General features: G+C 45.7%; 2 pseudogenes; both read left to right on the forward strand.

Annotated features, from left to right (window-relative positions):
* The first annotated feature begins 16,231 nt into the window (after positions 1-16,231).
* LOC130296116 (U2 spliceosomal RNA) lies at positions 16,232-16,339 on the forward strand (annotated as a pseudogene).
* Positions 16,340-18,997: 2,658 nt separating this feature from the next.
* LOC130296115 (U2 spliceosomal RNA) lies at positions 18,998-19,105 on the forward strand (annotated as a pseudogene).
* The last annotated feature ends 1,688 nt before the right edge of the window (positions 19,106-20,793 follow it).

A 20,793-nucleotide genomic window follows, 5' to 3' on the forward strand; every position in this document is an offset into this window, starting at 1 on the left:
TTTGCTTACAGGAAAGTAAGCGGCAAGGTATATATGATGTGAGTTTCTACACTATTAATGGGTGCCTGTCCTTTTACCAGAGCCTGCGTGAGAATGTGGAAAATACCATTATGAAGAATGTGTCGTTTGAGCCTTTGTTTGAGTTGGAGGAGAAACCCCTTTTAGTCCGTGTATACAACCCGTTTATGGATGTGAAGTTGGTGGAAAATTTTTTGAAGCAGTACTGTGAGACTGTCAGAGGAGGGATTGCACAGAAGAGCATATTGGGAGTGTTTAATGCGGAGTATAAGTTTTTGGTGAAGTTGAAGCAAGATGCCAGTGGAATTTACGGAGTGCAGCATCCCCCGGCGAGTTTTTCTATTGCGGGGCAGAGAGGTTATCTTACCTACCCTGGGCAGCCCATGTTCTGCAGAAAGTGCCATATGTTTGGGCATGTGAAGGAGAATTGTGCGGCTGTGAGAGTGTGCAGGAATTGCCAGAAAGAGGGACATGAGGCCAATGCGTGTCCTGAGCCAAAAAAATGCCATGTATGTGGAGAGGCTGGACATGTGATGAGAGAGTGCCCGGAAGAGAGAAAAAGGAGGGAGGAGGAGAAGATCGAAAGACAGAAAGAGGTAGAAAGGAAGCAGGAGGAGGGAAAGAGATACCTGGAAGAGAGAGATAAAATGGAGACAAGTGCTGTGATGGAGGGGACTCCAGTTTTGGAGGGGACTCCAGTTTTGGAGGGGTCTCCAATTTTGGAGGGAAATCCAATTTTGGAGGGAAAACCCGTTTTGGCGGGAAAACCTGGACTTAAGCTTATGGAGAGCAAGACTGTGGCTGTGGTGCAGAAGGAGTTGGAGGAAGAGATGGAGAATGAGCCTGTGATTGAAGATTTTACTACCGATTCAGAGAGTGCTGTGTCTTCAGGAAGGCATAGAGGGAAGAAAGTGGCGGATGATTTGTGTCACAGGTATCCAAAAAAAGCGAGAAAGAAAGAATGGGCTGAGAGGAGTGAGGAGACTTCGTTTAGTTCGAGAAACCCTTTCGAACCATTATTTAGATCCGAGGTGGATCAGGAAGGTGATGGACAAGTACCGCTTGGTACCTTAACCCGTAGAACATCGCATTGATTGGTGTTTTCTTTTGTATATAGGTGATTGTTTTGTTGTGTTTTTTTCCTTTGTTTGTTTTTTTCATATGGGGATAGTAGTATGTCTTTTAAAATAATTTCATCTAATGTTAGGGTGTTTAGGAGTAGGGTTAGGAGGGCTGCAATTTTGCAGGAGTTGGCAGGTATGGGGGCTGATGTTATTTGTGTACAAGAGTGTGGGTTGGTGGAAGAGGTAGGGAAGGGGGAGTGGGGATATGGGGATTCTGTGTGGTCTATGTCTTCTGTAAATAGGAATGATGGGGTTGGTGTGTTATTTAAGGATAAGAGGTTCAAGGTAGAGAGCCATTCAGTGATTGAAGAGGGAAGGTGTTTGATGGTTAAGGTGGAGGTGGGTGGAGTTAAGGTTCGAATATTTAATGTGTATGCGTCTGTTAAGAAGAATGAGAGGGTGGAGTTGTTTGAGAAGTTAAAGTTGTTTTTGCCGGGGAGAGAGCCTATGGTATGTGTGGGGGATTTCAATTGTGAGATTGAAGGGAGTAAGATCGATGTATCTGGTAGGATGTTGAGGAATGTGGTGAATGATTTGAGGTTGCAAGATGTGGCTAAATTGTGTAATGTTGATGTGTGTCCGACTTATTTTTCAGATAGGGGAAAGTGTGCTTCAAGATTGGATATGTGTTTTGTGTCAAAAGGAGTGTTGGGTAGGGAGTATATGCAAATGAAGGTATTGTATTCAGATCATGAGTGTGTAAGATGTGATTTGGGGTTTAATGTGGAATGTTTGAGTGGGCGGGGTTTATGGAAATTGAATGTTAGTTTGATGGAGGAGGGAGGGGTGTATGAGAGGTATGTGAAGAAGTATGAGGTTTGGAAGAGGAGGAAAGCTGATTTTGTGGATGTATTGCAGTGGTGGAGTTGGGTGAAGGAGAGAACGCATGTTTTCTTTAAAAGAGAGGGGTATAAGAGAGCTGCGGGAAAGAGAAGAAGGTATGAGTGGCTGCAGAAGAGATTGATCTTTTTGAAAAAATGGAGGAAGAGTGGTGGTTGTGTGGAGAGTGAGATTGAAGAGATTAAGAAGGAAGTAGAGAAGTGGATGTTGGAGAGAGGAAGAGAGATTGTGTATCAGGCTAAGTTGAATAAGTTGGAGAAGGGTGAGAGATGCTCAAGGTTTTTCTTTAAAAGGGTGTCTGGTAAAAGAGAGGAGTTGATAGAGGTGTATGATAAGGATGGTGTGATGGTTAAAGGTAAAAGAGTGTTGAGTGTGGTTGAGGATTTTTATAAGGATTTATATGCTGAGAAGGAGTGTGATATGGGTCTGCAGTCTGAGGTGATTGGGAAGATTGAGAGCAGAGTGCATGACAGGGAGGCAGATAGCCTGGTGAAAGGTGTGGGAGTGAAAGAATTGGAGTTGGTGATTAAAAGTATGGCTAGAAATAAGACACCAGGTGAGGATGGGTTGCCGGTGGAATTTTATGCTAGAATGTGGGAGACGGTTAAAGTGGATTTGGTGGAGATTTATGATTTTGTGTGCAAGAATGGTAGATTGGAGGAAAGTATGAAGAGTGGAGTGGTGGTATTGATCTTTAAAAAAGGGGATAGAAAGGATGTGAGGAATTGGAGACCGATTACGTTATTGAATGTTGATTATAAAATTCTTGCAAAGGTGTTGGCGAATAGAATGAGGGATGTGATTGATCAGGTGATTGGAGAAGAACAAGTATGTGGTGTGCCAAAAAGAAGGATAAGTGAGAATTTGGGTTTGTTGCGTGATGTATTATGGGATTGCTTGGGTAGAGATCAGTGTGTTGGAGTGTTGTCTTTGGATTTTGAGAAAGCTTTTGATAGGTTGTCACATGAGTTTTTATTTAAAGTGTTGGATAGAATGGGTTTTCCGGAAGGTTTTGTTAAAATGATTAGAGTATTGTATGATGGAGTGTATAGTAAAGTATTAATTAATGGCTGGGTTAGTAAGAAAGTGAATGTGTGTTCTGGAGTGAGACAGGGGTGTCCCCTGTCACCCTTGGTCTTTATATGTGCGATAGAGCCTTTGTTGGAGTTGTTGAGAAGGGATAAGTGTATGAGAGGTGTGAGGATTCCTGGGAGTGGTGGGAGAGACTTGAAAGTGTTGGCATATATGGATGATGTTTGTGTGATCTGTGAGTATGTTGGAGCTTTGCAGAGAGCAAAGTTGTTGGCTGGGTATTTTTGTGGTGCTTCTGGTTTTAGAGTTAATTGGGATAAGAGTGAGTATAAGGTTTTTGGAAGGATGTATGAAGTAGAGGATGTAGGGGTGAAATGTGTAGACGGAGCGATTAAGGTGTTGGGAGTTAAATTTGATGAGAGGCTGGATGGAAGAGAAAGTTGGGAAGAGGTTGGTGTTAGAATAAAAAGGAAGTTGGATTTTTGGAGTATGAGAGAGTTGTCAATGATTGGTAAGATTGTGGTGATCAAGAGTGTGATATTGCCGATCCTGTTGTATGTGGCTTTGGTGTTTCCACCAGGTTATATGACACTGAGAAAGTTGAATAGGATTTTGTTTGTATTTTTCTGGGGGTCGAAAGTGGAGAAGGTGAGAAGAGAGAATGTGATGAAAGAGTGTAGGAATGGAGGAATGAATTTTCCTAATGTTGAAGTGTATCTGGGGATTAATCTATTGTTTGCTGTGAGGAGAAGTATGGGAGAGCAGTGGAAATTTGCATGTATGATGAGGTTTCTAGGAGGGGGTGTGTTATGCAGATTAGGGTGGATGGAGAGAGATCTGAGAAAGCCGTATGCTTTGGTGAGTCCTGGTTGGTATGGGTTTGTTGAGGTGTTCATGAGAAAGTTTGGTTTGATAGGTGTGAGACAGGATGTGTTAAAGGAGAAGAAGAGTATGGTGAAGTGTATTAGGGAGAAGGAAGTTCAGTGTAATATTAATATGGTGAGAGGACAGAATGTGAGTAAAGTGTGGAAGAGTTTGCAGACAGATGGTATGACAAATAGACAGAGAGAGATTGTATGGCAGAGTTTGCATGGTGCATTGCCAGTAAGAGAGGTACAGAAGAGTCGGGGGATTGGAAGGAGTGAGAGATGTCCGAGAGAGGGTTGTGGAGGGAATGAGAGTATTATGCATTTGTTTTGGAATTGTGATAGAGCGCAAGAAGTGTGGAAGGGAATTGGTCCGTTGGCCAAAGAATTGATGGGGGTAAGAAAGTGGTCTTTTGAAGTGATTATGTTTGGTCTGGCGGTGGTAGGTGGGAGGAAGGAGAGAATGTTATATGTGTTGTTAGCGATAATTAAGGAGGTATTGTGGGATGTTAGGAATTTGTATATATTTAAGAAGAAGGATGTGTCGGTTGAAGAGTGTATGAGAATGATATTAGATAGATTGCATACTGTATATTTGTGGGATAAGAAGAGATTTGGAGAGGATGATGCGGAGGGGACTTGGAAGTTTTTAAAATGGAGACACGTGGTGAGGGTTTGAGGGTGGTGTGTTGTTATGCTATGTACTTTGTTTTTGGGTGTATTTTGTTATATGTTGATAAAGTAACCTAATGATGAGTTTGATGAATTGTGACTAAGTTCAGTAAATCTGAGAGGCAAACGTGAAGTAAACCTGAACGATTAAGTTTTAATTCAAACCTGAAGGTTTTAAAAAAAAAAAAAAAAAAAAAAAAACCTGGCAGGGGAGATACCATGATCGCTACGGTCTGAAGAACTCCAAGCATTGTGGTAGAGATTTTGCGTAGTATGATTGCAGTACTTTTCGTTCTTATTAGAACCGCATTTCTCTAGAGCATACCACCTGAAGATCGTCTCCTGCCTGCCTCGGAACATCTGAAGAAGGAGAAGATCTTGAAGACTGCAGCTCCGGAAGAAGGGAATCAGCGGTGAATTCCGGAACAGCGGCGAAGAGGAAGGCGGCGCAGAATCTTTTCGAAGAAACTCGCTGCCTCTGGAGAAGGATCTGCATAGCTCCTCCCACTGGGACCGGATCTGCATAGCTCCTCCCACCCGGGAAAGAAGACTTTGCGAAGCCTCTCTCCACAAGCAAGCAAGGAAGTGGAAAAGAGCCTGCTGGAAGAAGCCATGGCCTCAACCAGCAAGTCCACCCAGGAGGCTGCAGGGCAAGGCCTGGAGGTCCAGCCCCAACCACAGCAAGCTTCAACCTCCACCACGGCAAGGCAGAAGGGCGGCAGAATTCCTAACCTGGAAGCTCCAACCCTGGAGCCCTGGATGAGGCAGACTGTTGCCTTGAAGCTCAAGCCCGTGGACGGAAGGGTGCCGGACATGTCCCACGACGTGTTCTGCAAGAAGATGCTGGCGGATCAAGGCTTCCCCACGGCTGACACCCTGGGAATAGCAACCTTCTTTTCGGGAATCTTCTACATCACCTTTGCCACCATTGGGACCTGTAGAAGATACTGGGAGGTGGTGAAAGCGGCGAGTCCCTAATCCCCTTTCTCTCGCTTTGTGGGCAACTGCCTTATTCAAAGAGAGGAGAGGCGGGTGACGGTCTCAATGCGGAACCCACACACCCCAGGCACGGACATCTCGACCTTCCTGAAGCGCTTCTGCACCGTGGTGAGGGAGCCCACCCGCATCCTGAACTCACTCGGATACTGGACCTGCAAGTGGTCTGTGGTCGTCAGACTCAACAAGAACCCTGCTTCTCCAGACGGACTACAGCACCTGCCAACGACATTTTCCTTGGGCAACTCCACAGGACTTATCTTCTACCCGGACATGCCGCAGACCTGCAGGAGATGTGGCAAGATGGGCCACGAGGGCAAGGACTGTACGGAGGATGCCTGCAGGTATTGCCGTGTGACAGGTCACACGACCAAGGACTGCTCCAAGAGCAAGACCTGCAACCTCTGCGGACTGGCAGCCCACAGCTACAAGGACTGCCCCCAGAGGGAGAGAACATGGGCATCTGTGGCAGCGAGAGCACCGAAGCCAGCCCCAGCTTCGTAGCCAACACCACGGATGGCCAAGCCGACCAAGGAGGGTAAGAAGGCGAAAGCCACCACCCCTGCCCCGTCCCGCCCCTCCCCTGCCCCTCCCGCCCCATCTCCTGTGTCATCCCGCCCCACCCCTGCCCCATCCCGCCCCACCCCTGCCCCATCCCGCCCCACCCCTGCCCCATCCCGTCCCACCCCTGCCCCTCCTGCCCCACCCCTGCCCCTCCTGCCCCATCCCGTCCCACCCCTGCCCCTCCTGCCCCATCCCGCCCCACCCCTGCCACCCGGACCCCACCCCGGCCCACCCCCTGCCCCGTCCTCCCCTGCCCGGCCCACCCCTGCCCCGTCCTCCCCTGCCCGGCCCACCCCTGCCCCGTCCTCCCCTGCCCGGGCACTCTCTCCTGCCCCCCGCCCCACCCAGCCTCCTTTCTCTCCTGGCCCAGCAGCACCTAACCCCCCTCCAGCTGCTGGTGCCCGCCCTTCGGAGGACTTTCCTGTGATTCCTCCCCCAGGTACCATACAGAGGAAGAGGAAAGGAAGGGACAACGCATCAGAAGAGTCCCACAAAAGAAAGATTATCGAGACCTGCGAGACCCCTCAAGCTTCAGATGAGGAGGAGGAGATGGAGCAGGTCTGCGAGAGCCTTGAAGCTTCAGAAGGAGAGGAGGTGATGGAGCAGGCCCAAGTGGAGCAGGTCCAAGCAGAGCCAGTCCAAGCTCAATCTATGGAGGAGCTGCTGCAGGACCCAGAGGTCAAGAAAATCCTGGACACTCCGTCCAACACGGTCTACGACGAGTTCTTGGAAGGGCGCTACGAGAAGCCACAGGACCCGACAGGCGCCAGAGAAGAGGACCCGTCCGACCAGACTGGTAACTAGTATCAGAACTAACCTCTCTTTTTATTCCCATGGCTGATCTCAACATCTTCTGCATGAATGTGAGGAGTATTAGAGCTTGGTTTAGATTTCAGACTGTTCTTACATTTTTAGATTCCCAGAGGTGTGATGTTTACATGTTGCGGGAATGTGCTTTGTCTGCTTCTAGGTCTTACAACCATCTGGCCAGGCAGTGGCCTCACGGCCCTTCCTACTGGTCTGGTGGGGGCGACAATAGGTCTGCGGGGGTGGCCATCCTGATCAGGGGAGGTAACTTTGCACTTGATTCCGTCCGGGAGCTCGTCTGTGGCAGACTTCTTGTCGCAGACGGTTCCTGGGCGGGTGAGCCCGTGCGGCTCATCAACGTGTATGCCTCCCCTGAGAGGGATGTCCGACTGGAGGTTCTCCAGGCCCTGCGGGCTGAACTCGCCACCACTAGGGCAGTAGTGTTGGGTGGTGACTTCAACTGCCCCATTGAGGTGGATGGGCGCAGTTCTGGCACATCCGCCAATCTGGACGTGACGTCTAAACTGCTGATTGAGATGGTGACGGAGGCATCCTTGCAGGACGTTGTCGGGTCCATCGGGAACGGCTCCGTAAACTATACGTGGAGCCGCCCCGATGGCTCGCTCCGTTCTCGGATAGACTTCATCTTCACTTCGAGAGCAGTCAGAAAGGTGTCGTACTCTATGGTCCCCTGCTTCTTCTCTGATCACAGGGCCATTCGATTCCGGGGGACTCTGGGCCATGGATTCCCACCTGGCCCAGGCTCCTGGAAGTTGAATTGTGCCCTGTTGGAGCAGAGGGAGGTCATGGAGGAACTTAGGGATGCGTACCTTGTATGGCGAAATGACAAATGTCTGTTCAAGTGCATCAGCGATTGGTGGGAATATGTTAAAGTCGAATTCCTTGTTTCTTTCAGGCAAAAGGCAGACAACAGGCGTGTGCGAAGAAGTGGGACTTGAGGAAACTGCAGCGCGAGCTGCGGTCCCTGCAGGACCTGCTCCAGTGTGGCTGGGACGTCAGGGAGGAGCTGGAGGAGACCAAAAAGAGCTTGAAAAGGCACTTTGAGGAGGAATCCAAGCGAATCGTCTTTCGTTCCAAGGTGGAGAACCTGGAGAAGGGTGAGAAATGTAACTCTTTCTTTTTCAGGAAGCTCCATGCCGGCCACACGCCCCTGACTGAGCTACGAGATGAGACCGGACACATGAGGAGCGGCAAGGAGGAAGTGATGGGGGTCGTCCACGACTTCTACAGCAACCTCTACGCCCCCAAGTCATCCGACCCCGAAGCCGCCGAGAGGTTCCTGTCAGGTGTCACTAACGTTGTTGATCCCGCAGGTGCGGCGGCTATGGACGATCCCTTGACGGTGGGGGAGCTGCTCTCTGCTGCTAAATCCTTTAAGCCCGGCAGGACCCCGGGCAGTGACGGTCTCCCGGCCGAGCTCTACGTAGCGCTGGGTGACCTGATCTGTCCGGACCTGTTGGAGGTGTACGAGGAGATGGTGGTGGGGGGCAGAATGCCTCCGTCGTTGAGGGAAGGGATGATCACGATCTTGTATAAGCGGAAGGGGGAGAGATGTGACCTGAAAAACTGGTGTCCCATCTCTCTCCTGAACGTGGACTACAAGATCCTCGCCAAGGTGCTGGGCAACAGGCTGAAACCTGTCATGGGGCAGATCGTCCATCCGGACCAGACCTGCAGCATTCCTGGCCGCAGGATTGCCGACAGCCTTGCCCTTGTGAGAGACACGGTCCATTACATCCAGGACCGCGGGGGCCGCGCCGCCCTGGTCAGCTTAGATCAGGAGAAGGCGTTCGACCGTGTCTCCCACGCATTCATGGACAGGGTTTTGCGCAGGCTGGGTCTGGGGAAGATGTTTTGCTCTTTTGTTAACGTTATGTATTTTGACATTTACAGCACGGTGTTGGTGAACGGCTGGAAGACTGACCCCTTTTCTATTCTTTCAGGGGTTAGACAAGGCTGCCCTCTTTCACCTCTCCTTTTTGTTTGTGTTATAGAGCTCTTCGCTGAGACTATCCAGCAGAATGGAGAGATCAGAGGGATCACCGCACCAGGACCAGATCGCCACGAGGTCAAGTGCTCGCTCTACATGGACGACGTGACCGTCTTCTGCGCTGACCAGCGTTCGGTGACTGCACTCGTCCAGAACTGCGAGGACTTCGGCAGAGCTTCGGGGGCAAAAGTCAACTGCGGGAAGTCGGAGGCCATGCTCTTCGGGGAATGGCACCTGGCTTCTTCCGCCCCCTTCCCCTTTGCCGTTAAGCCGGACTTCATTCAAATTCTTGGAGTCTGGTTCGGGAAGGAAGGAGCGGCCCTTAAGTCTTGGCAAGACCGACTAGGAAGGATAAACTCGAAGATCGGACTGTGGAGCTCCAGAAAGCTCACGATGGAAGGCAAGGCACTTGTCCTGCGGAGTGAAGTTTTGCCTGTGCTCCAATATACCGCACAGGCCTGGCCTCCCCATACCACCGTTTGCAAGGCCATCACCCGGACAGTGTTTGGCTTCGTCTGGGGCAAAATGGACAGAGTCAAGAGGACCGTGATGTACAAGGAACCCCGCAAGGGTGGGAAGGGAATACCCGACATCCCCGCTCTGCTGAGGGCCTCCTTTGCATGTGTCACGGTGCAGCGGACCCTTGTAGAAAAGACTGGCTCAGCGGTCAGGTCCATGTCTCGCTTGCTTCTCATGCCCCTCTGGAGACAGCTGGGCTTGGACAAGTGGGACAGCTCCATCCCTTACAACTGGAACACTCCCTGGTTCTATGGGGATGTTGTCCGGTTTGTGAGGGAGCACCAGCTGGAAGGACTGAAACCAGACCTATGGAAGCCAAAGACAATCCACAAGCTCATCCGAGCTAAGGACTTGACCGAGCTGATTCCGGGACTCCCCGCAGCCACTGCAGAGACAGTTTGGAACAATGTGGCCTCAAAGCGGCTTACCAATGGACACAAGGACTTGTCGTGGATGGCCGTCATGGGAGGTCTCTCTCTCAGGTTATTCATGCATGCCCGCAACCTGTGCAAGACCCGGTACTGCCCCCGTTGCCCCTACGTGGAGGAAACATCTTTCCACGTGTTTTGGCAGTGCCCCTTTGCACAGGGTCTGTTGGACGCCCTAGAACATGAACTCAGAGACTCAGTGCCCAGGAGCTGCCTATCGTACCATTCGGTGCTTTACGGCCTGTTCCCTGGGACCCACGACGTGGAGGCCATCCAGGAGGCCTGGCGCCTTATGAACTGTTTTAAGGACGCAGTGTGGCTTGCCAGGAACCGCCTCGTGATCAACAGGGAAAACATGTCCGTCCGGGACTGCCGCAGGTTCATCAAGAACCTGCTTAGAGACTATTCCATCTTGGACAGCTCGGCCGTTGATGAGGAAGAAGAGGAGTGAAGACCCCTCTCCTTCTCCCATGTCTCCCTGAAGATACAGCCCAACAGTTTGGCCCTGTGATCCGCCCCCTCCCTACCCCCACATAGTCGCCCACACCCCTACCCCGATCACAGATTGTATTATTTGGTTTTTTTTTGATCTCTTGTGCTTTTCTATTGCAGGATTGAGCTGAATGTTAGAGTAGCATGGTGTGCGATGTATAGCTTAGGGAACCTTTGCTGTGTATTGTACTATCATGCTTTGTGTGACTGTAATTTATTGTACGACTTGTAATGACTGAACGGTAAATAAAGCTCTTTCAGTCTGTTTATATCAGTTTAATATCTGATATGTCCCCTATCTGATAGCATATATTAAATGCACCACCAGGTTTCAGTGTTGGAAAGAAAGATTATCTGTTTATTTGCTGCAGCTGCTTGCTGGCTAGTCCAGTGGGCCCCTACTGCAGGCAATAGACAATAGTTGGTGCCTATGTGCCTAGATGGATAGGACATCAGCTATGAGGCATTTGTTTGTACAAACTGCTGCTCACAACTAATGTTGTAATATAGTGTCTCCATCTGCTGGTGGTATTGAATAAGCAATAGTGCAATGATAGGGTCTGAAAAAGAAGAAAAATAAGAAGCAGCAGCATAGGAAAGAAGGAAAACATGGAGAGAAGAAAAAAAGAAGGTAAAAATGAGGTGAAAACATGTTTAAAAAAGTATTTCCATCTCTCTCTCTCTCTCTATGTATATACATATATATATATATATATATATATATATATATATATATATATATATATATATATATATATATATTTAAAAGAAAAAAAAATTATATATATATATATATATATATATATATATACATATAGAGAGAGAGAGATAAATATATATAGAGATAGATGGGTGGATAGATGGATAGATAGATAGATAGATAGATAGACATACATACACACATACACACATACACACATACATACATACATCTGTGTGTATTGTTGGAGTTGCAAACATGGGTGCACTTGACAAACTCAGTGCGGCTATTCCCCATTGAAAGATTGTTGCACCCAGGACCCTTAGCACTGGGATATGCTACTCAATACCACTGGCATGGCCAGGTGTAAACAACATCTGACCTTTGTTGTGTATGTAACCATGGAGATTGTGATGTCGCCTAGGCCCACCAAAGAACAGCCTTGTCAGATGCAGCACTGCCATGAGCAGAAGTAGCAGCACCATAGGTTGTCAAATAAGTTGGATTTAACCAAGACAAGTGAGTCCAATAGGATGCAGGTATGTCCTCTATCCTTACAGCTTCCCGTGGCTGTTGGTTTTATACCATTTGGGGACAGCCAAGGAGGCGTCAGCAGGCAACACAGGTAAGTGTGTGCTTGTATGTGTGTGTGTGTGTGTGTGTGTGTTTCCTATGCAGATCCTAAACCCAGTATCAAATGCAAGTAGGAGGAGTAAGAAGGGTTCCTGCCAAAGCCAGGTTATGGATTGCATTTAAAAATGGTCCATCAGAGTGAAATGGACTCCCATCTTCCTGCTTAGCAATAATGATATGGGTTTAGGGTCTGCTGTGTGTACTGGTGGGTGACTGCCACCCAGCCAGAGTGTGTATGGGAGGCTGCCAGCCAGCCTCCCTTCCTACAAGTAGTGATGGTGCATGTGAAGGGGACAGCGTTGGTTCCTCCCCTTTCACAGTTATCACTTCTCATCCTTCCTTTTGGCTGGTATCAAATGTGGTGTCTGTTTATATCAGTTTAATATCTGATATGTCCCCTATCTGATAGCATATATTAAATGCACCACCAGGTTTCAGTGTTGGAAAGAAAGATTATCTGTTTATTTGCTGCAGCTGCTTGCTGGCTAGTCCAGTGGGCCCCTACTGCAGGCAATAGACAATAGGTGGTGCCTATGTGCCTAGGTGGATAGGACATCAGCTATGAGGCATTTGTTTGTACAAACTGCTGCTCACAACTAATGTTGTAATATAGTGTCTCCATCTGCTGGTGGTATTGAATAAGCAATAGTGCAATGATAGGGTCTGAAAAAGAAGAAAAATAAGAAGCAGCAGCATAGGAAAGAAGGAAAACATGGAGAGAAGAAAAAAAGAAGGTAAAAATGAGGTGAAAACATGTTTAAAAAAGTATTTCCATCTCTCTCTCTCTGTATATGTATATACACATATATATATATATATATATATATATTTAAAAGAAAAAAAAATTATATATATATACATATAGAGAGAGAGAGAGAGAGAGATAAATATATATAGAGATAGATGGGTGGATAGATAAATAGATAGATAGACATACATACACACATACACACATACACACATACATACATACATACATATGTGTGTATTGTTGGAGTTGCAAACATGGGTGCACTTGACAAACTCAGTGCGGCTATTCCCCATTGAAAGATTGTTGCACCCAGGACCCTTAGCACTGGGATATGCTACTCAATACCACTGGCATGGCCAGGTGTAAACAACATCTGACCTTTGTTGTGTATGTAACCATGGAGATTGTGATGTCGCCTAGGCCCACCAAAGAACAGCCTTGTCAGAAGCAGCACTGCCATGAGCAGAAGTAGCAGCACCATAGGTTGTCAAATAAGTTGGATTTAACCAAGACAAGTGAGTCCAATAGGATGCAGGTATGTCCTCTATCCTTACAGCTTCCCGTGGCTGTTGGTTTTATACCGTTTGGGGACAGCCAAGGAGGCGTCAGCAGGCAACACAGGTAAGTGTGTGCTTGTATGTGTGTGTGTGTGTGTGTGGCTGTGTGTGTGTGTGTTTCCTATGCAGATCCTAAACCCAGTATCAAATGCAAGTAGGAGGAGTAAGAAGGGTTCCTGCCAAAGCCAGGTTATGGATTGCATTTAAAAATGGTCCATCAGAGTGAAATGGACTCCCATCTTCCTGCTTAGCAATAATGATATGGGTTTAGGGTCTGCTGTGTGTACTGGTGGGTGACTGCCACCCAGCCAGAGTGTGTATGGGAGGCTGCCAGCCAGCCTCCCTTCCTACAAGTAGTGATGGTGCATGTGAAGGGGACAGCGTTGGTTCCTCCCCTTTCACAGTTATCACTTCTCATCCTTCCTTTTGGCTGGTATCAAATGTGGTGTCTGTTTATATCAGTTTAATATCTGATATGTCCCCTATCTGATAGCAGATATTAAGTGCACCACCAGGTTTCAGTGTTGGAAAGAAAGGTTATCTGTTTATTTGCTGCAGCTGCAGCTGCTTGCTGGCTAGTCCAGTGGGCCCCTACTGCAGGCAAAAGACAATAGGTGGTGCCTATGTGCCTAGGTGGATAGGACATCAGCTATGAGGCATTTGTTTGTACAAACTGCTGCTCACAACTAATGTTGTAATATAGTGTCTCCATCTGCTGGTGGTATTGAATAAGCAATAGTGCAATGATAGGGTTTGAAAAAGAAGAAAAATAAGAAGCAGCAGCATAGGAAAGAAGGAAAACATGGAGAGAAGAAAAAAAGAAGGTAAAAATGAGGTGAAAACATGTTTAAAAAAGTATTTCCATCTCTCTCTCTCTCTATATGTATATACATATATATATATATATATATATTTAAAAGAAAAAAAAATTATATATATATATATATATATATATATATCTATATATACATATAGAGAGAGAGAGAGATAAATATATATAGAGATAGTTGGGTGGATAGATAGATAGATAGATAGATAGATAGATAGATAGATACACATACATACATACATACATACATACATACATACATACATACATACGTGTGTATTGTTGGAGTTGCAAACATGGGTGCACTTGACAAACTCAGTGCGGCTATTCCCCATTGAAAGATTGTTGCACCCAGGACCCTTAGCACTGGGATATGCTACTCAATACCACTGGCATGGCCAGGTGTAAACAACATCTGACCTTTGTTGTGTATGTAACCATGGAGATTGTGATGTCGCCTAGGCCCACCAAAGAACAGCCTTGTCAGAAGCAGCACTGCCATGAGCAGAAGTAGCAGCACCATAGGTTGTCAAATAAGTTGGATTTAACCAAGACAAGTGAGTCCAATAGGATGCAGGTATGTCCTCTATCCTTACAGCTTCCCGTGGCTGTTGGTTTTATACCGTTTGGGGACAGCCAAGGAGGCGTCAGCAGGCAACACAGGTAAGTGTGTGCTTGTATGTGTGTGTGTGTGTGTGTGTGTGTGTGTTTCCTATGCAGATCCTAAACCCAGTATCAAATGCAAGTAGGAGGAGTAAGAAGGGTTCCTGCCAAAGCCAGGTTATGGATTGCATTTAAAAATGGTCCATCAGAGTGAAATGGACTCCCATCTTCCTGCTTAGCAATAATGATATGGGTTTAGGGTCTGCTGTGTGTACTGGTGGGTGACTGCCACCCAGCCAGAGTGTGTATGGGAGGCTGCCAGCCAGCCTCCCTTCCTACAAGTAATGATGGTGCATGTGAAGGGGACAGCGTTGGTTCCTCCCCTTTCACAGTTATCACTTCTCATCCTTCCTTTTGGCTGGTATCAAATGTGGTGTCTGTTTATATCAGTTTAATATCTGATATGTCCCCTATCTGATAGCATATATTAAATGCACCACCAGGTTTCAGTGTTGGAAAGAAAGATTATCTGTTTATTTGCTGCAGCTGCTTGCTGTCTAGTCCAGTGGGTCCCTACTGCAGGCAATAGACAATAGGTAGTGCCTATGTGCCTAGGTGGATAGGACATCAGCTATGAGGCATTTGTTTGTACAAACTGCTGCTCACAACTAATGTTGTAATATAGTGTCTCCATCTGCTGGTGGTATTGAATAAGCAATAGTGCAATGATAGGGTCTGAAAAAGAAGAAAAATAAGAAGCAGCAGCATAGGAAAGAAGGAAAACATGGAGAGAAGAAAAAAAGAAGGTAAAAATGAGGTGAAAACATGTTTAAAAAAGTATTTCCATCTCTCTCTCTCTATATATGTATATACATATATATATATATATATATATATATATATATATATATATTTAAAAGAAAAAAAATTATATATATATATATATATATATATACATATAGAGAGAGAGAGAGATAAATATATATAGAGATAGATGGGTGAATAGATAGATAGATAGATAGACATACATACACACATACACACATACACACATACACACATACATACATACATATGTGTGTATTGTTGGAGTTGCAAACATGGGTGCACTTGACAAACTCAGTGCGGCTATTCCCCATTGAAAGATTGTTGCACCCAGGACCCTTAGCACTGGGATATGCTACTCAATACCACTGGCATGGCCAGGTGTAAACAACATCTGACCTTTGTTGTGTATGTAACCATGGAGATTGTGATGTCGCCTAGGCCCACCAAAGAACAGCCTTGTCAGAAGCAGCACTGCCATGAGCATAAGTAGCAGCACCATAGGTTGTCAAATAAGTTGGATTTAACCAAGACAAGTGAGTCCAATAGGATGCAGGTATGTCCTCTATCCTTACAGCTTCCTGTGGCTGTTGGTTTTATACCGTTTGGGGACAGCCAAGGAGGCGTCAGCAGGCAACACAGGTAAGTGTGTGCTTGTGTGTGTGTGTGTGTGTGTTTCCTATGCAGATCCTAAACCCAGTATCAAATGCAAGTAGGAGGAGTAAGAAGGGTTCCTGCCAAAGCCAGGTTATGGATTGCATTTAAAAATGGTCCATCAGAGTGAAATGGACTCCCATCTTCCTGCTTAGCAATAATGATATGGGTTTAGGGTCTGCTGTGTGTACTGGTGGGTGACTGCCACCCAGCCAGAGTGTGTATGGGAGGCTGCCAGCCAGCCTCCCTTCCTACAAGTAGTGATGGTGCATGTGAAGGGGACAGCGTTGGTTCCTCCCCTTTCACAGTTATCACTTATCATCCTTCCTTTTGGCTGGTATCAAATGTGGTGTCTGTTTATATCAGTTTAATATCTGATATGTCCCCTATCTGGTAGCATATATTAAGTGCACCACCAGGTTTCAGTGTTGGAAAGAAAGATTACCTGTTTATTTGCTGCTGCAGCTGCTTGCTGGCTAGTCCAGTGGGTCCCTACTGCAGGCAAAAGACAATAGGTGGTGCCTATGTGCCTAGGTGGATAGGACATCAGCTATGAGGCATTTGTTTGTACAAACTGCTGCTCACAACTAATGTTGTAATATAGTGTCTCCATCTGCTGGTGGTATTGAATAAGCAATAGTGCAATGATAGGGTCTGAAAAATAAGAACCAGCAGCATAGGAAAGAAGGAAAACATGGAGAGAAGAAAAAAAGAAGGTAAAAATGAGGTGAAAACATGTTTAAAAAAGAATTTCCATCTCTCTCTCTCTATATGTATATACATATATATATATATATATATATATATATATATATATATATTTAAAAGAAAAAAAAATTATATATATATATATACATATAGAGAGAGAGAGAGATAAATATATATAGAGATAGATGGGTGGATAGATAGATAGACAGATAGACATACATACATACATACACACATACACACATACACACATACACACATACACACATATGTGTGTATTGTTGGAGTTGCAAACATGGGTGCACTTGACAAACTCAGTGCGACTATTCCCCATTGAAAGATTGTTGCACCCAGGACCCTTAGCACTGGGATATGCTACTCAATACCACTGGCATGGCCAGGTGTAAACAACATCTGACCTTTGTTGTGTATGTAACCATGGAGATTGTGATGTCGCCTAGGCCCACCAAAGAACAGCCTTGTCAGAAGCAGCACTGCCATGAGCAGAAGTAGCAGCACCATAGGTTGTCAATTAAGTTGGATTTAACCAAGACAAGTGAGTCCAATAGGATGCAGGTATGTCCTCTATCCTTACAGCTTCCCGTGGCTGTTGGTTTTATACCGTTTGGGGACAGCCAAGGAGGCGTCAGCAGGCAACACAGGTAAATGTGTGCTTGTGTGTGTGTGTGTGTGTGTGTGTTTCCTATGCAGATCCTAAACCCAGTATCAAATGCAAGTAGGAGGAGTAAGAAGGGTTCCTGCCAAAGCCAGGTTATGGATTGCATTTAAAAATGGTCCATCAGAGTGAAATGGACTCCCATCTTCCTGCTTAGCAATAATGATATGGGTTTAGGGTCTGCTGTGTGTACTGGTGGGTGACTGCCACCCAGCCAGAGTGTGTATGGGAGGCTGCCAGCCAGCCTCCCTTCCTACAAGTAATGATGGTGCATGTGAAGGGGACAGCGTTGGTTCCTCCCCTTTCACAGTTATCACTTCTCATCCTTCCTTTTGGCTGGTATCAAATGTGGTGTCTGTTTATATCAGTTTAATATCTGATATGTCCCCTATCTGATAGCATATATTAAATGCACCACCAGGTTTCAGTGTTGGAAAGAAAGATTATCTGTTTATTTGCTGCAGCTGCTTGCTGGCTAGTCCAGTGGTCCCCTACTGCAGGCAATAGACAATAGACAATAGGTGGTGCCTATGTGCCTAGGTGGATAGGACATCAGCTATGAGGCATTTGTTTGTACAAACTGCTGCTCACAACTAATGTTGTAATATAGTGTCTCCATCTGCTGGTGGTATTGAATAAGCAATAGTGCAATGATAGGGTCTGAAAAATAAGAAGCAGCAGCATAGGAAAGAAGGAAAACATGGAGAGAAGAAAAAAAGAAGGTAAAAATGAGGTGAAAACATGTTTAAAAAAGTATTTCCATCTCTCTCTCTCTCTATATGTATATACATATATATATATATATATATATATATTTAAAAGAAAAAAAAATTATATATATATATATATACATATAGAGAGAGAGAGAGAGATAAATATATATAGAGATAGATGGGTGAATAGATAGATAGATAGATAGATAGATAGATAGATAGACATACATACACACATACACACATACACACATACATACATACATATGTGTGTATTGTTGGAGTTGCAAACATGGGTGCACTTGACAAACTCAGTGCGGCTATTCCCCATTGAAAGATTGTTGCACCCAGGACCCTTAGCACTGGGATATGCTACTCAATACCACTGGCATGGCCAGGTGTAAACAACATCTGACCTTTGTTGTGTATGTAACCATGGAGATTGTGATGTCGCCTAGGCCCACCAAAGAACAGCCTTGTCAGAAGCAGCACTGCCATGAGCATAAGTAGCAGCACCATAGGTTGTCAAATAAGTTGGATTTAACCAAGACAAGTGAGTCCAATAGGATGCAGGTATGTCCTCTATCCTTACAGCTTCCCGTGGCTGTTGGTTTTATACCGTTTGGGGACAGCCAAGGAGGCGTCAGCAGGCAACACAGGTAAGTGTGTGCTTGTGTGTGTGTGTGTGTGTTTCCTATGCAGATCCTAAACCCAGTATCAAATGCAAGTAGGTAGAGTAAGAAGGGTTCCTGCCAAAGCCAGGTTATGGATTGCATTTAAAAATGGTCCATCAGAGTGAAATGGACTCCCATCTTCCTGCTTAGCAATAATGATATGGGTTTAGGGTCTGCTGTGTGTACTGGTGGGTGACTGCCACCCAGCCAGAGTGTGTATGGGAGGCTGCCAGCCAGCCTCCCTTCCTACAAGTAGTGATGGTGCATGTGAAGGGGACAGCGTTGGTTCCTCCCCTTTCACAGTTATCACTTATCATCCTTCCTTTTGGCTGGTATCAAATGTGGTGTCTGTTTATATCAGTTTAATATCTGATATGTCCCCTATCTGGTAGCATATATTAAGTGCACCACCAGGTTTCAGTGTTGGAAAGAAAGATTACCTGTTTATTTGCTGCTGCAGCTGCTTGCTGGCTAGTCCAGTGGGTCCCTACTGCAGACAAAAGACAATAGGTGGTGCCTATGTGCCTAGGTGGATAGGACATCAGCTATGAGGCATTTGTTTGTACAAACTGCTGCTCACAACTAATGTTGTAATATAGTGTCTCCATCTGCTGGTGGTATTGAATAAGCAATAGTGCAATGATAGGGTCTGAAAAATAAGAAGCAGCAGCATAGGAAAGAAGGAAAACATGGAGAGAAGAAAAAAAGAAGGTAAAAATGAGGTGAAAACATGTTTAAAAAAGAATTTCCATCTCTCTCTCTCTCTATATGTATATACATATATATATATATATATATATATATATATATATATTTAAAAGAAAAAAAAATTATATATATATATATATATATATATATATATATATAGAGAGAGAGAGAGATAAATATATATAGAGATAGATGGGTGGATAGATAGACACACATACACACATACACACATACACACATACACACATATGTGTGTATTGTTGGAGTTGCAAACATGGGTGCACTTGACAAACTCAGTGCGACTATTCCCCATTGAAAGATTGTTGCACCCAGGACCCTTAGCACTGGGATATGCTACTCAATACCACTGGCATGGCCAGGTGTAAACAACATCTGACCTTTGTTGTGTATGTAACCATGGAGATTGTGATGTCGCCTAGGCCCACCAAAGAACAGCCTTGTCAGAAGCAGCACTGCCATGAGCATAAGTAGCAGCACCATAGGTTGTCAAATAAGTTGGATTTAACCAAGACAAGTGAGTCCAATAGGATGCAGGTATGTCCTCTATCCTTACAGCTTCCCGTGGCTGTTGGTTTTATACCGTTTGGGGACAGCCAAGGAGGCGTCAGCAGGCAACACAGGTAAGTGTGTGCTTGTGTGTGTGTGTTTCCTATGCAGATCCTAAACCCAGTATCAAATGCAAGTAGGAGGAGTAAGAAGGGTTCCTGCCAAAGCCAGGTTATGGATTGCATTTAAAAATGGTCCATCAGAGTGAAATGGACTCCCATCTTCCTGCTTAGCAATAATGATATGGGTTTAGGGTCTGCTGTGTGTACTGGTGGGTGACTGCCACCCAGCCAGAGTGTGTATGGGAGGCTGCCAGCCAGCCTCCCTTCCTACAAGTAGTGATGGTGCATGTGAAGGAGACAGCGTTGGTTCCTCCCCTTTCACAGTTATCACTTCTCATCCTTCCTTTTGGCTGGTATCAAATGTGGTGTCTGTTTATATCAGTTTAATATCTGATATGTCCCCTATCTGGTAGCATATATTAAGTGCACCACCAGGTTTCAGTGTTGGAAAGAAAGATTACCTGTTTATTTGCTGCTGCAGCTGCTTGCTGGCTAGTCCAGTGGGCCCCTACTGCAGGCAATAGACAATAGGTGGTGCCTATGTGCCTAGGTGGATAGGACATCAGCTATGAGGCATTTGTTTGTACAAACTGCTGCTCACAACTAATGTTGTAATATAGTGTCTCCATCTGCTGGTGGTATTGAATAAGCAATAGTGCAATGATAGGGTCTGAAAAAGAAGAAAAATAAGAAGCAGCAGCATATGAAAAAAGGAGGAAAGAAGGAAAACATGGAGAGAAGAAAAAAAAGAAGGTAAAAATGAG

The sequence above is a fragment of the Hyla sarda genome, chromosome 11 (assembly GCF_029499605.1).
Source record: "Hyla sarda isolate aHylSar1 chromosome 11, aHylSar1.hap1, whole genome shotgun sequence".
Lineage (NCBI taxonomy): Eukaryota > Metazoa > Chordata > Amphibia > Anura > Hylidae > Hyla > Hyla sarda.